The sequence below is a fragment of the Falco peregrinus genome, chromosome 2 (assembly GCF_023634155.1).
Source record: "Falco peregrinus isolate bFalPer1 chromosome 2, bFalPer1.pri, whole genome shotgun sequence".
NCBI lineage: Eukaryota > Metazoa > Chordata > Aves > Falconiformes > Falconidae > Falco > Falco peregrinus.
This window is the reverse complement of record NC_073722.1, coordinates 20,344,102-20,363,426: the sequence shown is the minus strand read 5'-3', so window position 1 is coordinate 20,363,426 and position 19,325 is coordinate 20,344,102. Positions and strand designations below refer to the sequence as shown.

Sequence of the window (19,325 nt, the reverse complement as noted above, 5' to 3'; positions counted from 1 at the left end):
GGATGGGTTTTTTGTTGCTTTCTGTGTATGGTAGAAGGATACTTCTATCATAATTGTGGAACTACCCATTTTTTACTTCAGCTCTCATCCCAGCTAGGCATTGTAGCACTGAAGTCAGATGTGTATTTATGCCAGCACTGTTTTCTGAAAAGTCTGCCTAAACCTCACGGTGAGGAAAATTTAGCAAGTCCCCCCAGCTCTGAGATTCATATTCCAATGACAGCTTAGGGAAGAGAATGAGGGTGAATGTAAGATATACTTGAAGTATCAACAGACTGAGAACAGTCCCTGCTACTGAATAAGAGCACATTTGTCACAAAGATTTAACAACTAGTTTGCAACTCAAAGCAGAGAAAGTACAAGACACACTTTTTCTGTACACAGGTGAATAGTATGAGAATAAAGGCCACATCAAGTTCTGTTAAACAGTGCTGGATGACCAAGACTTTGTATTGGCATTCTTATTGCTGGGACTTCCAAATGTGTATGAAAAAAGAGTTCTCAGCTTTTCCTCCACTCTTTGTTGGATCCAACCACCTCTGGTGTGAAAGCTCAGGACAGACCTGGGTGACAGGCTGATGCAAAGCTGTCAAACATCAAGAACATTGCAGTGGGTTGTGGTGCTCACAGGCCCCTGTCAGTAACCGTGATGTGCTGTTAACATCCGTCTAAACACCTCCTGTATGCAAACATTTATTTGATTCCCTTGAGAAAAAGGCAATGTATTGACAGGTTTAGAAGAAATTTTTGTGGCTAATGCATTTTGGTGTGGACAGAACAAATGTTCCATCATCTTATTCTTCACTGAGGCTGTGCACTTTTTACCTTCTCCATCAAGAGCACTATGGTCTCCATCTTCAGACCCAGAGGGCCTATCCAGACTGGTAAAGCAGTAAAGTTGTTTTTTTTAAAAAAAAGGAAAACAAAAATCACCTTTTCTAGATACAGTCTGGTTTCTTTCAAAATACTGTGTTCATCAGGAGATTCAGTCCTACTTTCCCAGTTTTAACAGGCATAAAAATAACTTTTGAAGTCTTATTAAAAAGGGGCAATGCAGAAGCACTGAATGAGGATAGAAACACTAACAAAAGAGAAGAATGTAAAAGGAAGGTATGAAGGAGGTAAAGAGAGAGGGGAATAAAGATGGAAAATAAAATAAAATCTAAAAAAGAGAATCCACACAACTACCTCAAAAGAAAAAGACAGGATTGAAAGTAAGTTTTATACAGTAAGTGTTTTACATAGGGTTGGCGAAACTTAGACCTGATATTGCTGGGAATAAATCCAGTTGGACTAGTGGATTTGTACCTGATTACAACAGGGCAAAAATGTAGCATTTGTTTTGGACAAAATGTTCAATGATTTATGAGCCAGTCTGTTTTCAGAAAGGAGTTACGAGTATCAGGGTTCCACTGAGACTCGGCTTCTAAGTGCCTATAGCATTTCAAGACTTAAGCTTAGGCTGAATTTTAGAGGTGTTTGTCAATGAGGAGCTTAAGTTCCATGATACATTTGAACATTAATGCTTTTGAGAACAGTATCCATTAAATTTTGTAGGGACAGTGAAACAATCAAGAAAGGATAATAACTGTTGGCTTGAACAAGAGCAACTTTTGCTTACCACGCCTGGCTGGGACGCTAAAGGGAGAGAATGTATCCACATTTTTGTTTAATGCAGCTATCCAGTAAGGTCATTTTTATTCTATAGATATTTAAGGATGGTCTTTGCTGTGTTCTGCAAAGAATTTTTGTCGCATTTACAATAGTAATACATTCTGTCTGATGTGGCAGGACTCTCTTACTAAGCTGTCTTCTCTCGTTCAGGACAGTCCAGAAAGTAAAACACTGTGAAAGACCTCATGAGTAACACAATGTAGAAGATTACAGAATCTCTTTTTCTCAAGATGCAGCAGCCTGACAGTGCTCCTTTTGCTAAAGGAGTTTGTGGTGGTCTCTGTAGAGGTGCTCTGCAGTGTCCATTTGCAAGAAATGAGAAGTATTAATTGTTACAGGCTGCCCAGTACGTTCCTTCACAATACTGCTGAAAATGTTTCTTATTTTAATGTAGAAGGCCCTTAGAATTAACTGCTGAATATATCACTTGAAAGACTGTGAGCTAATGATATTCTGGCTTGGGACTTTTTCAGTCAAAACCACATGCATTAAATTTCCGTGTGAATGTTGGGCCGCAGAGAGGATTAAACACTCACAAAAATCGCTCCAGCAAACATAAAGATAGAAGAAAGCGAAGGCATCTGGGTTTTGCGCCTTTTTCCTGTCATGCTGGAGGAATGAGCTACAGCCTGTTGATTTAATTGTGCTAAGTGCTGTGGGCCTTCAGCTATGTTAATCATGCTCGATGTGGAGCAGCTGTGCTGCACTGGGCACACTGGCTGGGAGGCAAGCCCTGCTGCAGCCTCCCTGCGGTTCCTGGGGCTGGGGCTGCGGGGGTCAGGCTAGAGGGCATTTCAAAGCACAGACCTTTGCTGCCTAAAGAAACAGCCTCATTTTCTTTAATTTTATACCTGCTGTAAAATCAATTCCAAATAATAATATCTAACCTATTATTGACACTTTATCCTGTGGGGAATTGCTGGTTTTGACTATTATAAGCAACCACTGATTTTCCCCAGGCCCTCAGGGCCTCCTGTTGTGACTGAGGCAAATGTTGCTAATAAACGCCTCCTTCAAAGTGACTTTTCCAGCTGAATCGGAGGGATTCCAGTCACCCATTTGATGGAACTTTAACCAGAAACGTGTTGGACAAATTAAATATGGGTTAGCCTCTTGCTCTGGACTATATCAAGAGCCTATAAATGCAAAATGTTTGAGTCACAGAAGACCGTGCTCTGTAATTAACTATTGTAACTCTCCTCGCAAATCAAAAGCAGCCTAACCTGTGGAGTTCAACATGTCAAGGCATGGGCACTGAGGTGGTTTAGGGAAGGAAGAAGAGGAAAGAAGAATAGGAGGGAAAGGTAAACAAGGTTTTGCATACATATATATTACTGTTAGCTAGTATCAGAAGCCTTGAACTTCTCACCTTGTTATGAACAAGAAAAGAACTGAAGAGCTTTAATGTATGGACTCATTCCTACTGAGGAAAAAAAAAAAAAAAAAAAGAGATCTTCAGACTTACCCACTTTGAAAATATTAATGAGATGGAAATTTTTTGCAAGCCAAATACACTGTTTTTTTCTTTCCCTTGGTCTAGTCCTGGAATTAGTTTAAAATAGCTAGTCAGTGGGCTGTTTGACAAATGGAAAATGGCAAGGCTGATGTCAGCAAGTATGACAGGGTAAAATAGGCAGAGGTTGACTGCTTTCAGTACGGAAGGACGGACTTTTTTGAGTGGACATCAGGTAGCTTTTTTCTGTCTCTAGTCAGGAGTTTAGTGTTTCAAAACATGGGCTTTTTACTAATGCAAAGAGAGAAAAAGAATATGCTGAACAAATACTGAGCCTTATATTTTGATCTGGACCAAAATATCATTTTAAGCCAAGTACAATGAGGTATTTTTAAACATGTTTATTGAAGAATTAATGTCTTAAATATTGTCTCGACTTTAATTGTAGATGTGCTGTAATTCTGCATCACTGTCTTACCAGCCGTCTTCTGGCAAGCATTTGATGTTGTTGATCTTAAGTTAAAGTCATTATTTATGACCAGGTTTCTTGGAAAACCTGTGGAAGTACAGTTTTCAGTGATGCTTATGCATATATATTTCATCAGCGATGAATCTGAAAGAAGTGAGACTTAAATTTAAGCTGGTATGCTGTGATACTATTTGTGCAGAAAAAGCTATTTATCAAATATGATACCTCTTTGCTTATCTGTCTTAATTTTCAAGTAAAATTATCTGACAAAATAGTAAGGAGAGAACAACAGAATAATTTGCTTTGTGTAAATGTGCTTTGTAAGCCAGCTTAGACTTCCTTTATTAGGATATCTGTTGCAATGTTGTATTGCATCCAGTAAGAAATGAAGAGCCACTTGATTACTTGTAGTTCATGCATAGTTATACCTCTAAATGGAGTAAGTAATGTCTGTCTCTCTTACTTTGCTTGTATCAGATATTTCTCTTTGATTGCCTAAGACCTTAGATAATGTGGTGGTTCATGACTGGAGCTCCAAAATGTAATTACCTTATCAATAACAATAATATTTTTAAGATTTTTATCATGTGCTCTTTTAGTCTTCAGACCTTCCTCACTTCCTAAACTGGAGAATGAAAAACAGAGTGATTTTTTTTAATTTATTTTTTTTTAATCTCCAGTCTTTTGGGTATTATTTTTATTAACATTATTCACGCAGTTGTTAGGCCAAAGGGATCAGCTAGCTCTTTTGACTTTGTAAACTCAAGCTGACCACAAGGATAGCATTATCCAAAGCATTAGAGGGGAAGTCTTTGTTCTCAGAGATGTCTGCAAGATTAACTTGATATTAATTTCATCTTGTCCTTCCCACTTAGAGTGTATGGAGAGAGGGGAAGTGAAAGGCTTGGTGCGGAGGTAAAGCTGAATAGCTTTCCCCTCCTTGGTCTAAAACTGCTTTTTAGTACTTAAGTTGCGATATTTACAACACCAGGATGTTGGTGAAGGGTTTCTGTATCTCTGGCCAGAAAATCATAGGCAGTAACTATGAGTGTATGTGTGATGTGTGCAAGTGAATCCAGTATATACACACAGGCCAGGAGGATTCTCAAATGCCTTTTTTCTACTAGACAAAATTTAGGTTTATAATACCCCAGCTTTTGCATTTGGGAATACATCTAGGAGTGATAAATGTAAAACCATGCTGGTTTTGCCTAAGTTCTGTGGATTGCAAGCCAGAACTTTTGCTGAAGAAACTGTTGACAGCTCCCCTCTCTCATGGTTTTTAGACATCATCTTTGTCAGTCGTATCTCCAGTAAACGGAGCTGGGAGAAAAAGCAGCTAAGGAAATACAATTACTGTGGCAGGCTTATCTGTATCTTTCTAAATCTTCCTGGAAAGAGACTGGGACCTTGATGTGGATCAGGTATTGGACTGGTAGCTCTTGCAGGGTAGGGAGCAATGAAGTACTGTGTTCTTCCATCTGCCCTCTTCACATCATAGGCTCACAGCTAATTAATCAGTTGCAATTTCCAGATGGCCTTCCAAATCAGCCTAAGGCAATGCAAACTTCAGCAAGGAAGCATGAACAGAGAGCTCCATTATCAAAGTCTCTGGTGAAAGAAACACAATATAGTGCTTTCTACTGTACTTAGAAGGCTGAAAAACTAGGAGCTATAGTTTCAGAGAGAACATGTTCAAACGTGAGTAAACCAAGTCTTTCAGCAGTGATACTTGTCATGAAACACTGTTGTTTGTGATGTGCATACTTTCATAAATAAGCTGTTCTAAAGCACTTGTAACAAAGGAAAAGGACCTTGCAATGTCATCATAATACTAGACAACTTTAAATCTTTTTTTTTTTTTTCCTGCACTGTGTCATACTCAGGATAATTTTCAAAGAGCAAGATCTCAGATTACGTTGGTAATTGATTACTTTGGTTGGATCACAGTGTGGTAGAATGTTGTTAACTAAAAATGCTAAACCTTAAGCTTTAGTACAGTTATAACTATTTGAAAACTGAACGTTAGCACCTATAAACTTTGCCTGCCTTTCAGTATTTGAAGAATGTCTGCTGCTGTAAGAAAAATTGTCGAATGTGGCACAGTAGTGATGGGTAGCATCACAGATAAATTTGATTTGAGGTATATTGTCCAGAAACTAGAATTTGTTCATGGAAACAAAATATTTTTGAACATTGTGTTGTATTTTACCAGAATTATTCCATCTGATACTACACATAGAAGGCATTAGTGTGAACAGTGGGGTTTTTCTCCTTTGCAAAAGGAGGGGGGTTTATATGCTGGAATCACTAAGCTCATCTTCAAATTATCTTTTTTTAGAACTCTTGTCATGTGAAGTGTCATGACACCAAATTCTATGCCGCTCTGTGCAGATGAATAAAAGGATTATCAGAAACATTACAACAAGTCTTATCCAAATAATGGTGCTAAATCCAACTTTTATTAAACTCAGCTCCATGGAAAATTTAGGTGAGATGTAGCAGGGGGTGTTTATTATGAGAATAAGGGTTTGTGTGAGTTTGTTTTTGAAAATTAGATGTGGGGGATGCAAACTCCCACAGATATGAAATTGAACAGAATGTTTGCACAAGCTTTTGCAAAGGAAAACTACCAACTCTGAATAGCTCTGTTGCATAGTCTGACTATTTCTGTGATCTTCCTGTGTTTGCTATTTTTTTCATGCCATGACTGTTAGGAGCCTTCATTTGCTGCATAATATAGTTATGAGAAGAGACAGGAAACTGGAGGAGTTCTGGAAAGTAGTTTGTCCTTCATCCATGACCTTGTGAGTGGTAATAAGTGTTTGAAGTTTAGTTTTATCGGCTTGGAAACCCAAAACTCTTTTAAAAAGTCTTGATTTTCAGAGCAAAACTACTCAGCACTGTATTCTTGTGTCCTAGATTCAACGTTAGAAAACCATTGCACAACGAATAGATAATGTGAAATTACAGAGCTGTCAGTGAAGTATTACAGCCTCACTACATAGCAAAGAGTAACTGCCAGGGGACTGTGGATTGCCACTGTAAATCCTACCTAGGGAAGTGTGCTATATGCGATCCTGGGAATTACAGTCCACTGACTCTGACTTTCTTCTCTGGCAAGATGGGAGATAATAATAAAAAAAAAGATTTCTGAATGCATGGAAAGCAGTCTGGCTAAGGTTAACACGGCATCTTTAAACAGAAATCCTGACTTTTTAGCTTACTGGAGTTCTCCAAGGATGTAAAAAAGAATGTGGTTGAAGTGGATCTAGTGGACGTACTGGATTTTCATACTGGGTTTTAAATAAGCTTTTGACCACCTTTCATACAAAGGTTTATTAAAGACACTTGAGTCACCATGGAATTGCAGAAAGAGTCTGCTTATGGACTGAAAGCTGGTGAAAGGGTAGAAAGCATAGGATAGCATTTGGTGATTACTTCAACCATTACAAGTGCAAACAAAAATTTTATTCCATGGGCACCATGCAGAAGAGGCTAGAGCAGTGAGATTTTCAAGTCTGTAGCTGCTACTAAGCTGCTTAGCTAGCAAAATGCCATGCTTACATTATAGAAATATATAGGGACAAAATAGATTGGCAAAAAGTGACAGAAAAGTGTCAGTGTAAATTACTGAAAGATTATGCATCTGGGAAAAAGTAAACTGTACTTACATAATCCTGGACTCAGAACTGGAGGTTATAACTCAGGAAAGAGAGATCTTACCATCATCGGCAGCTCCACAAAACCATTGGCTTAATGTGCTATGGCAGCCAAAACAATCAACATCATGTTGGGCATCCCTGAGAGAATATTGATAACAAGACAAAAGGTGTCATTATGCTACTGTACAAAACCTCAGTGGGCCCACATCATTGCACAAAGTCACACAGATAATTATGCAGTTGATACATCAGATGAGTTTGCTGCCATTCAGAGGGACTGTGACAGGGTAGAGAACCAGGCAGAAGGAAACCTCATGGGGGTCAACAAAGGGAAGTGCAAAGTTCTTCACCAGGTGAGGAATAATCCCAGACACCAGTACAAACTGCAGGTCAACTGGCTGGAAAGCAGTTCTGCAGAGAAGGACCTGAGCATTCTGGTGGACAATAAGCTGAACATGAGCCAGCGATGTGACATCACAGCAAAGAAGGTCAACAGCCTCCTGATTTACATTAGGCAGGGTATTTTCAGCAGGTGAGGTCCCTTTACTCAGCACTGGTGAGACATATCTGGAGTGCTGGGTCTTGTTCTGGCCTCCCCAGTCCATGTCTCTACATGGACTTACTGGACCAAGTCCAGTGAAGGGCTACAAAAATGTTTAAGGGACTAAAGCATTTCTTATGTGCAGAGAGGATGAGAGAGCTGCAACTGGAGAAGAGAAAAGGATCAGGGGGCTTACAAATGTGTATAAATAACCTGATGGGAGGAAATAAAGAAGATGGAGCCAGGCTCTTCTCAGTAGTGTCTACTGTGACAGGACAAGAAGCAGCAGGCACAAATTAAGAGATTCCATCTGAACACAAGAAACACTTTGGTTGAACTCTGGAGTAAGTTGCCTGGGGTGTTGTGGAGTCTCCCTCCTTGGAGATATTCAAAAGCTGTCTGGACATGGTCCTGGGCAGGCTGCTCTAGGTGGCCCTGCTTGAGCAGAGGGGGTGAACAGGATAACCTCAGCCATTTTTAATGATTCTGTGTGGGCCAGAAAAACTGGCCAGGTTTACCTGCTGTCTTTTAGCGACTGTAGGTTAGCCCACTGCATAGTATGGGCCCTTTGTTCTGAGTCAGTAGGGCAGTCCTTACATCCTTCTGTAGATTCCATAGGTTCAAACCTGCCTTGTTTCTGTACTTTCTGCTGAATATAAGTTCTGATGCATTTCTGCTGTGAAGTATATCTGTGCCACATAGGGCCTTGCTTCCTTTTGTCTTCCCTTGGACTCTGCTCATCCGTAAGCTATTTTCCCCATCTGGCATAAATTGTCCTTTATGCTTATGAACTGTCATAGCTATATGGCTTCTGAAGTAATGTAACAGAAGGAGGTGAAATCTGGCCTGTGGCAATGAGCAACAGTGGCATGAAGAGTGTGAAGATTTATGTTTGTTTACTGTTGCTCAGCTTGTATTGAAGTCTAAACTTTCTGCTTTTATGGAGCAGTAGAATTTGCCTAACTGGTACAGTTTTGCTTGCTTTGAGTTAATCCGTGGATTAAGAATGACAAGTTGTGAAGGCACTCAGAAGTAGACACTCATCTGGTGAAGTCACCTGACCTAGATTAATTTCACAAATTTAAATAAGCCAATATACTTAATTTACACTGGACCTATGTATTTTATAACAGTTGCTACCTTTTAGGACATGATGCCCAGAATTAACTGTCCAGACTACTCTGCAAAATGGTTTAACAGAGAAATTTACTTTTTCCTCTGTATTTTTGGTATATGGTTTCTGAAATAGCTGTCCATTTTAGAACTAAATAACATGATCCATGGAAGATTTTGAGGAAGAAAAGTTGGTTCCTTATAGTCTTCCAACTTTCTAAGGAACGATTACAGATTATGAACTGTTTATGCATTTTGTGACAGCTGGCAACACTGCTCCTCAAAACCAACAGTAATAGCCAAATGCTGGTTTATATAAATCGATGTGTTCACATATTTTACTTTTGTGCTGGCCTATCTCTTATTACTTGCTGTCCACCACATCCACCACAGTTGTTAGTAAAAACGTAACGATGAATTCATGGAAATCTAGTATTTCCTTGCATGCTAAAGAATGTTAAAAAATACATGTTCTTGGCAGATGATACTTACCTGACATGAGTTTTTTTCTTAAACATGTATGATTAGTGTAGGCTGTGCCTGAAATGATGAGGACCTAAATGTTGAAATGAATTAGCAGGATCAAAATCCCATGATCAAAATTTTTTGCATTCTTCTATAATTCTCGATATACAGCTAATAATTTTTACTTCCTTTCTTAAAACTTCACCTGCACTTAAATTATTTGATCTATAAAAACTCAGTGCAGAGTGTGGGTAAGTAAATGGAAGAATACTTCTTTTCATTTTGGATTTACTCATGATGTTGTCTGTAGAGGGCCTCCCACATTAGATCTGACTGTGGGGAAGTCACTTAGCCATTCTGGGCAAACATTTTAAATCCCAGTTTCCCTTGGATCAAAACCTTGCCTCAGATTTGCTAAGCATGAGGTGCAAACTTGAATATCTGCTGTGTAGCTTGTGGCTCCTCAAATCTCTTCTGCATTTTCAAAAACTGTAAAAGGGTAACCAGGTGATATGTTAGCTGATGTAATTTTGTACTTGTCAACACAGTGGGTTTTTTTTGTGTTTCACTACTGCTGTAAACATTATTCTGTCCAAAACCCTCAACGGTGTATGGAAAAACTGACACACACACAAAAAAGAATATGTTTTTCATGAGCATGCATGGGTGTGCTGTAAAGTACTACACTGCCCTTGGACCTAGCGTGGGTGAAGGTGTTTGATGTGGAAGTGCAAATTTTTGTTGATTGTTTCCTCTGTGAGTAGAAGACAATGGAATTTGAATTTCTTTCCCTACTCTTTGTTCAGTAACTCTCAGCTCAACAAAACTGAGATGGGAAGATTGAAAATATAGAACAGTGGAAGATACTAGACAGTGAGATTTTAGTCTATCCTAACAAATCAAAACAAGAAAATAATGTACTGAATATATAATCGTCCAGGATATTTTGTATGCATAATGAGAGAACATTAGTATTACTGATTATAAAATGTTCTAACATCTTTCCAAGCTCTTCATATGTGGATTAATTTGGTGTAATAAAATAGCTAAACTTTAAATTCTGGTTGATCAGACCTATAGAACTACTTTTATCCCTCAGGTGCAGTGCTACAATGAGCAGGCTCATGATCTACAGTAACATGCTACAGTGAACTTATTCTCATTGTAGTATTTTTAGAGAGGAGGAAACTTCCCAGTTGTTTCTGTTTGGTTGGTTTTTTTCCCCTGCTACTGCTAACTGTTATCTTTTATTGTTTTTGCAAATGAGATATGTACAGTAATTTCTAAAAGGAGGGGCAGCAACCAGTAAGGAGGCAGACTGATTAAGAGACTAAGGAAATATTTTAGGCCATGACATGAAGAATAAGCACAACAAATAAAACCTGCAGTGAATAATTAACTCAGATCTGTAGAAAAAGGGTAGAAGAAAACTGTTCCCAATGGATTTACCTATGACACAGTCAGTGGTGTGTTCATCTGTTTATTTCCAGGGCTCAGTGCTTACTTGGAGTGAAAAAAATTACTAAAATGTGTACAAAGATTTTTTTTTTTAATCCGTGTTTTTTTGCAAACCAAGGTCCTACTGTTCATGTATCATTTCTGTTGCTATGTTCTCCCAGAGACAGATCATAAAGCTGTTCAATACCCAGTCAGTCCTTATACCTGAGAATAACAAGAAAAAGGAATGATTTTGCTGTGCAGTACCAGTGAGTGAGTATCAATACTTAAATATGGTGCGTATTTGAGCCCAGTTTTTGTCAGTGGCTGTTGCAGCTGCCTCATAACTCTGTGTGACTGAAGCTCTATCCAGAGTTAGTGGTGTCTCTGACCAGTGTCCCTGCTTATTCTCTTTGACCCATCCAACTGTGCTTGTCTGCTTGAGATCATGCCTGGTCTGGCTGCTGTGCCTCTGTTTTCTCCTAATTTCTCTTCTACTTCCCTATTTACTCCCTCAGCACATCCTCCAAGCAGATCCTCTCCAATTCCCTCCTCCTTTTCTGGGGGGTGGAGAGGTGGGGGTGTTGTGCCTCTGGTTTCCTCATCTTTTCCTTCTACATATTAACCTTGGATAATCTCTCAACAAGGACATTCAGTTGTCTCCTTTAGTCCAGAATTAAATCTTTGCCATTCTCCATTAGCTTCCATTCTTGAATGCTTTACCATCAACTTGGCTCAACAACTCTGTTCCTCTTCTCTGTTCCAGTTACCGTGTGAGCCACTGCTCCATCACTGCTTTGCTACTTCTGCCAAACTGATTTCCCCATGAGAGCATCTTCCCCTGTTACACAGACTTCCAGACAAGCATCTTGTGCTTTCTTCTAAGTTGTCTTTTATGTTTAGAAGGATCTCCCTGTGAATTAGCAAAGGCACTTCAAAACTGTTCTTTAGCTTCTGATACTTGGTCATGAGGTCTACAGAAATATTGAAGGCAAGTATGCAGATGTGCTGAAATGATTGATCATACTGTTAACTAATCTTAGTTTCTTTTTTTTGTATTATTTGTCCATGTTTGGGGACAGCAGCTATATACTTTGTTTGTTTAGCAACTAGAGTCCCTGATTTTGGATCATGTCCTAAGTAATACAAATAATTACTAATAATAAAAATTTATTTTAATTATGATATTGATTAAATGTAACAGGAGTTAGAAATTCCAGGGTATCACATGAATTATATAAAATGGAGACATTTATTTTCTAAACTCTTTCTATAGTCCACATGACTTTGTGCTTTTATTTATGTTAGCTCACATTGGATATGCTCTGCTTTTCCTCCACCCTTATACTCTGTACAGTTGGGGGATACTCTCTGGGGATCACAGTGTATTGCTTTCAGGTTCTTTACTAATGGCTTTCACTTGCCTTTCATAATGTTTTAATTAATTGGCTTGATTCTACCTTTGTTTTTCCTTAAGCCTCTCAAAGAAATGTCTGCACTAGTCTTCTTGTTAAATTTGTAAGCCAGTTGAACAATGAACTTTGCCAGCTCTTCCTAGCTGATTTATAGAACTGAAATCTCCTCATCCTCTAGGGCATGCACTCTGATTTTTAGGTATAATAACCTTATTTACATTGTTCTTACTTCTGGGCAAGGAATCGTCTTATTCTCCCAAATGGGCTACTATGAGTGTCGAAGCACAGTGTATCCTTTTTAGTTGGCTGGCCTTTTTGAGATCTAGGAGTTCCTAATCACAAGGGTTTTCTGAATGATTAACAAACAACACATCTGTCCTTTGGACTCCTTTGACTGACAAAGAGCTGCTCTACTAAATGCATCTGGGTTCCCTCCATCTGTGCAAGATTATTCCCATTGAAGTTTCTGTATTTTTCTCATCTACTTCATTTCAGGAAAAACGGAACGTGAAAGGAAGTGAAATTTGGACTAAATTTACGTTAGCCTAATAGTTCTGTTGTTACAAATGACATAATAAAGAGCAGTATCCTTCAAGGAAGAAAAGAAAGTTTTGATCCAGAAACATGGGCTATTGAAGACAGACACAGCAGTGGTCTTTAAAGGAAAGGCTGAAACTGTAACTAAATGGAAAAAAAAAAAACACTTTATGAGTAAATCCAGTGTGGTGGATTACTGGGTTCCTACTATACAACGCAAAGGTGGGCTCTTCGCAGCTTCTCTATAGGCTTCAGCTGTCTTTAAATCCCCTTTGTCCCATCTTTTTTTTGTAATAGGATAAGGATAGTAAAATTACTTCATTCCAGAAGCAAAGATCTGCTACCAAGATCCCAGAAAACCTCTTTTACCTTGGAAAATTTAGCTTTTGGTAGTATATATCTACCTCTGATACCAGCAGAAATAGGGGAAAAAGAGGAAACAGGGTAAAAGGAAGTGTTGTCAACATGGAGAAGAGTAGTGGAAGAAGATATAGATGCTGACTGTGGAGAGCTAAGGGGCAGAGTTCCATGTTAGCAATTATTTTCACTGGTTAAGAAATGCAATGTGCAGTGTTACTACTATTGCTACAAGAATGCTGAGGTTCAGCTGAAACCTGTTTATGTTAAACACCATGCCAGTACTAGGTATGAGAGGAAACAGAAAAAGTGTCCTATCCCAAATCCCACAACAGATCAGTCTTATGTGCAACCAGAACTGGTCTCCACAGTCAGGAGCATGTAACGCATGTCAGGCTATTACACTTAAGAGGAAGTAGCATGAAGATTGACAGGCTTCACAAATCTCAGCACAGAAAAATAAACTCCATCCTGAATCTACTTGCTCCAATAAGAGAAAAGAGGTGCCTGGTTAGATGCCATCAGGTGGTTCTTGAGTGACTTAGCGCCAGGACCTGAGAGGGCATCTGAAGGGAAGGATAGATCTCTAAATACCTTGTTTTCCTAAGCATGTGCTACTCAGCTAGCTGGACCTTTGGTCTGACCAGAGATGTTTTTCTGATGTGTTGAGCAGCAGTATATAGTAGGAAAGCAGAAGGGATCTAACAATTTGTTGGGCTTCCCATTCAAAATTGTCTGCATTCCTTTTTAGGTAACAGGATCACTGTGAGATACAACTGATGAAGAATACATCATGCATATAAACACTTACAGGACTGAATGTTAGCAACTGAAATATTGATAAAATAATGCTGGAATGTAATGTCAGAAACAGTGAAAAAGATGGAGCCTCACATCACTGCCACAGAATGCTGCAGAATATAATTATTCAAACAATGATGTGATTTTTTCTTTCCATGAAAAATTATACAATGACAATAAATAAAATTAAACTCATCAACACATAAGTGGGAAGCTATAACAACCCTTTCTATGCTGGGGTATAAGTGATTAAAAGAAAATAACGTAGCTAGAAAGTGACTATTAAAACTGCACCTGGCATTAGATGCAAAAATGGTCTAAAAGAATATGGAATATTTTACACTTTCCAAGTTTCCCTTGCTCCAGTGCATTCCTTTTACATAAATAATACTCATCAGCTATGTACGTCTACAAAGAGAGTGTATAATCAATTCTTGCGGTCCAAAACCTACATTAATACCTCTTGCATCTGTGTACCTGTAGACCTTGAAAGTCGAATTCTTGAAATCAAGCCCTGGCTAACCAGAAACAGTGGGCTAGAGCTCAAAACCTGAGCCTCATCATACTGCATCATTGGGTATGGATGGGGAAAAGTAGCTGAGATGCAAATTACCAATTAGAATAGCTAATTGTGCTATGCTTATGAGAAAGTCAAACCAAAAAACCAAAGTGTGTCTCTGCATACCTTGATCAACCCTCTAAATTGTTTGATCTTCTAATTTAGCTTTGAGAAATGATGACAACTCTTGTAATTCTTTTCAGTCTGCTTATTTCTAGCTTTTCAGCAAATGACAAGCATTTCATTTATCTCCTATGCAAAGCAGAACCAAAATTTGCAACATCTATGTGTTTCCAAAACTGTGTCGTTTCCCCCCCCCCCCCCCCCCCCCCCCCCAAAATAAACTCTTAAGGTCTCTCACATGGAATAAGTCATCATTTTTCATTCTTGTTACATTGTGAGCCAAAAACACTAAGACAATTTAGGAGGACCAGGCATATGGTATCCTCACAAATTTACTAGAGGCAAGATGTACTCAACCTGTCTATCATCAATGATCTCTGAAAATTCAGTAGCAAAAATTCTCTAATGTGTATAATAAGCAATAGCAGGGAAGTCTGATTTTTATGTAAAATGTAACAAGAGGTCATAAGCCTCAACACTGAAAAAGGCAAACAGAAAACTATCTGCTGGCAAATATTACAAAAGATTGAAGTTTGGTCCACATAAACATTCACAAATCTATTCTAGTCTTCCATCATTTGCAGGGACTATTCACCTTTGCTGGTTGCAAGTTTATTGCTGTTTTATCATGAGGATTAACATACTCATGCATCTAGCCCTAAAATTTATGAATAATAGCAGAAAGCTTATTTGCAAGTGACAACAGGCATTTTGAGCTAAGGCTGAGGCTTTTTGGACTTCCTCAGCAAGCAACAAGGGAAATCTTGTATTTCAACAGTTAAAGCTCTGGATGTTCTTGGCTGTAGAATGTGAAGGGTGCACAGTGATTAATCAGATTTATACATAAGACAGCAATGCCTGCCTGGAAACCAGCTCATGGGTGAAGTGAAGGATTGTGATAGAGTACTTTGTGGTGTACAGCACTGGGGTCACAGGTACAGTAATTCCAATGTTATTCTTTGTGCAGAAATTCAGGAAATAGATTATTGCTAGCGTGTAGATCAAAGTCCATGTGAAATTACATCCGAACAAATAAAAGGGCAGCATGATTCTATGTTTCATCCTTTAGGGGTTTTATCTCATTATATGAACTTCTCATAACCTATCAGGGACAGTATCAGTCCTGTCCAGGTTTCAAGACCTGCTCTGTTACTCCCCTTGTAAAGGAGAAGAGTAAAAAATACGGTGTTTGGTCTTCATATTGCAATTCTCATATGAACATCCCCAATAATTTTATGGTAAGAGTTTTAGTGTGTCACTTGAGATATCATATACTGTTTGCTCTTTAGTCAAATATTCTGCCTTTACTGGTAAAAGGATACCCTGATGTTGGTTTATTGATCTTCCTCGTATTTGGTTAGGTGGTGAACCTATGTACTTTGTGGTTGAACATCTGGGACGGTGTTTACGATGAGAAAGCCATAAATTTTACTTTTTATTAGCTGCCCCTGGTTACAAACAGATTCTCATCTGAAGATCTAGCCTACCTAGGTCAGACACACATAAATATTTTGGCAAGATTTTCTGTCTCACATTACTCCCAGTTTTCAATCCTGTCCTCTCCCCTCCAAATATTTGAGCCATTCCAAACTTCCATCCTCTTTTATTGTATGGTCCCCACTGAGCTTCACTGTAATTTGCTCACATGATTGCATGGATTTCTTCTTCTTCACTGAAAAGGTGGTCAAGCATTGGAACAGGCTGCCCAGGATGGAACAGGCTGCCCAGGAAGGGGGTTCATTCACCATCCCTCAGGTGTTTAAAAAATGCATAGATGCAGTGCTTAGGGACATCGTTTAGTGATGGACTTGGCAGTGCTGGTTTAATGGTTGGACTTGATGGTTCTCAAAGGTCTTTTCCAACCTAAATGATTCTATGATTCTGTGACTTTCTCGCGCCATTTTTTTTGTGCTATCTGGAACAGAACTTACTACATATGGTACTGTGTTACCACAAACTCCTGAATTCAACACCAAAGAATGCATTTTGGTTTCTTGATGTAGAATGCAAATTTGGCATCACAAATACTGATCAGTCAGGCCTAGTTTGCTGCCAGCCCTGAAGAGTGTGGTGTAATACCAAGCAATTCTTCCATTGAGTTAGAAAATACAATAGACTTTTTATGGAAATACAAACCAACGTTTATCATGGTTTGGACCGACATGGGTAAGAACTCTAAATTCTTAAACCAATGAAATTACAAAAGAGGTCAGTATCTTACACTAAGGACTGCTTTACTGGTGGCCCACACTGCTTGCTTGCTTTCAAGATTGAGTAATTTTTCTTCAGCCAACAGCTCCCATATTTCTCATAGCCATTGTCGTGACATTAATCTACTCTAACAGGAGCAAACCCAAATACCTTTACTCCCTAAGAGGTATTGGACCAATATGTCCCATCTGGTCTTTTTCTTAGCACAGAAATCCTAAGGCAGTATTATGCTAAAACTGATTTTAGGATGGAGGTATAATTCTTTCTAAGTACATATCAGTACCAAAAATGTGCCCTCCTTCTTCCATTATCTTACTGTATATGTTGTGATAACGTTGCTTTCAAATTTTAAATGTCTATATCATATTTTTAAAATGTGGTTTTTACCTAGTCTAAGTAGTAGACAGTGTTCTGAAAATGTATTGGAGATCCGTAATTTACTTCATACCTGGCTGAGATTACCAGATGGTTCAAAGTGAAAGTGAAAAATATGAATAGAGAAATCTAATGTTTCCATTAGTGTTTCTAGTAAAGCTATGTAACACAAAGTGTACAATCAAAAAAGATCTCTTATGTCAAAAGTACTACATTAGTAGTCCCATGTGCATTAATTCAGAGAAGAAGAATGTCTGAAATGTATTGTATCACTGCAATCCAGCCTGAGAATTGTTTCATTAATGAAAAAAGAATCACAATTTTCTTGACTCTGTAATCCACTGAGGGTAATACTGGAAGTGTAAGTTGCACACCCCAGCAAAAAGTCCATTTTGTTGTCATGGCCAGGTGAAAAACAAAGATTGAAAAGCTATGTGGAAAACTGGAGTCCAAGTTCTGATCTGTTGTGGCTAGGTATTGGAGCCATTGACTGTACTCCAGGACTTACTAGTTTACATTCACTGAGGAGCTGAGGCTATGCAGGTCTCTAGAAAATGTTTTCAGACAGTGTGACACAGAGAAGCTATGAAAATTTTGACAGACACAATGACCTCATTTAAGAGGTGGTGTCTCTCTGTGTGTTACTGTCATGGTTTAACCCCAGCTGGCACCTAAGCCCTACACAGCTGTTTGCTCACTCCCCCTGACAGCAGGGTGGGGGAGAGGATTGGAAGAGTGAAAGTGAGAAAACATGGGTTGAGATAAAGACAGCTTAATGGGAGAGAAAAGGAAGAAAATAATGATAATGATAACAACAACAAACAACAACAATAATAATAATATGTAGATCAAGTGATGACCAATGCAATTGCTCACCAACCTGCCAGCCACTTCCCAAGCAGAGGCCCCTGGCCAGCTTTCCTCCCACTTTATATATGGAGCATGACATTATGGAACATCCCTCTGGCCAGTTCGGGTCAGCAGTCCTGGTAGTGTCCTCTCCCAGCTTCTTGTGTCCCCAGCCTACTCACTGGCAGGGCATGAGAAGCTGAAAAGTCCTTGACTGAGTGTAAATACTACTTCACAACAACTGAAAACGTCAATGTGTTATCAACATTGTTTTCATACTAAATACAAAACACAGCACTATAACAGCCACTAGGAAGAAAATTAATTCTATCCCAGCTGAAACCAGGACAGTTACAGAGGCCCATTGGGGAAGAGGCTTGCTTTTGGGTTTAAGTCGGTAGGGTTAGTAGAAGAGCATTGTTCCTCCTCTTTGGGTTTCATTTCTCTCTCTCCAGTGCAGCTTAAGTCCTTTGACGTTCTGGTGCATGTTATGCAATAGCTGCATACCGCCAGCTGTTGGTATGGCTGTGTGGGCATTTCTGACATGCATGAGGGCACAGACAAGAGGGCAGTTTAGACAGCTGAAGTACATCAACTGGTTTCCTGTGAATTGACTTTTTCCTTGAGCTTTTTTGCAGTTTATTGCTTTTCTGGTTTTATTCAATTGTTCTGAATTACACTTTAAGTGTTCTTTTATGGAATTCGGTTTTGTTATGGTTTTGCATCTGCTATTCAAAATAAATTAGTGGATGCTTCACAAAAGAAACACTGTAACTTTGTTCTTTTGGCGCTAACTAGATTTAGATAGTATGTGCCATACAGTAATGTAGAGCTTCCAACCATCTGAGAAATGCTTACCTGTCAGAGCTTTTGTGAATGCATTGGCTTTTGCCAAGTTGCATCCACTAACACCAGGATTGAATTTGTCCTATACTGATCTTTATGAATTTGGAAGCTTCCAGCCAAACAGTTGGATATGATACTTGGAACCAAATTTGGAACAGTTATGGGCATGATTGGGTTAGAGTTAATAATTTTGCATCTCTGAATTGTAATATTACCTAGGGCCTGTAGAGAAAATGCAGGTAATTCAGAGTTCAAAATTTTTGTTGAAACTGAAGCTTGAAATATTTCTCTACCTATGTTATAGGACTCAATATTTAGAATATCATGGCATGTGTTCCCAAGCATGGTTAACCTCTCTTGTTGGTGCACATTCTCCATGGGGCAGTGAGCTGACATTCTGACAGATTAGAAATGATTCATTCTTGTTTGGCTGTG

The 19,325-nt window shown here is 38.8% G+C and overlaps 1 long non-coding RNA gene across 3 annotated transcripts in view; it reads left to right on the top strand.

Moving 5' to 3' along the window:
- The window catches only part of LOC114013778 (uncharacterized), a 35,128-nt gene extending 20,353 nt beyond the window's left edge, over positions 1–14,775 (top strand). For all 3 annotated transcript variants that reach the window (XR_003556959.2, XR_008745871.1, XR_008745870.1), the window contains exons 4-5: positions 11,000–11,090; positions 13,878–14,775. This is a non-coding gene — a long non-coding RNA (uncharacterized LOC114013778). The remainder of the gene's footprint in view (positions 1–10,999; positions 11,091–13,877) is intronic.
- The last annotated feature ends 4,550 nt before the right edge of the window (positions 14,776–19,325 follow it).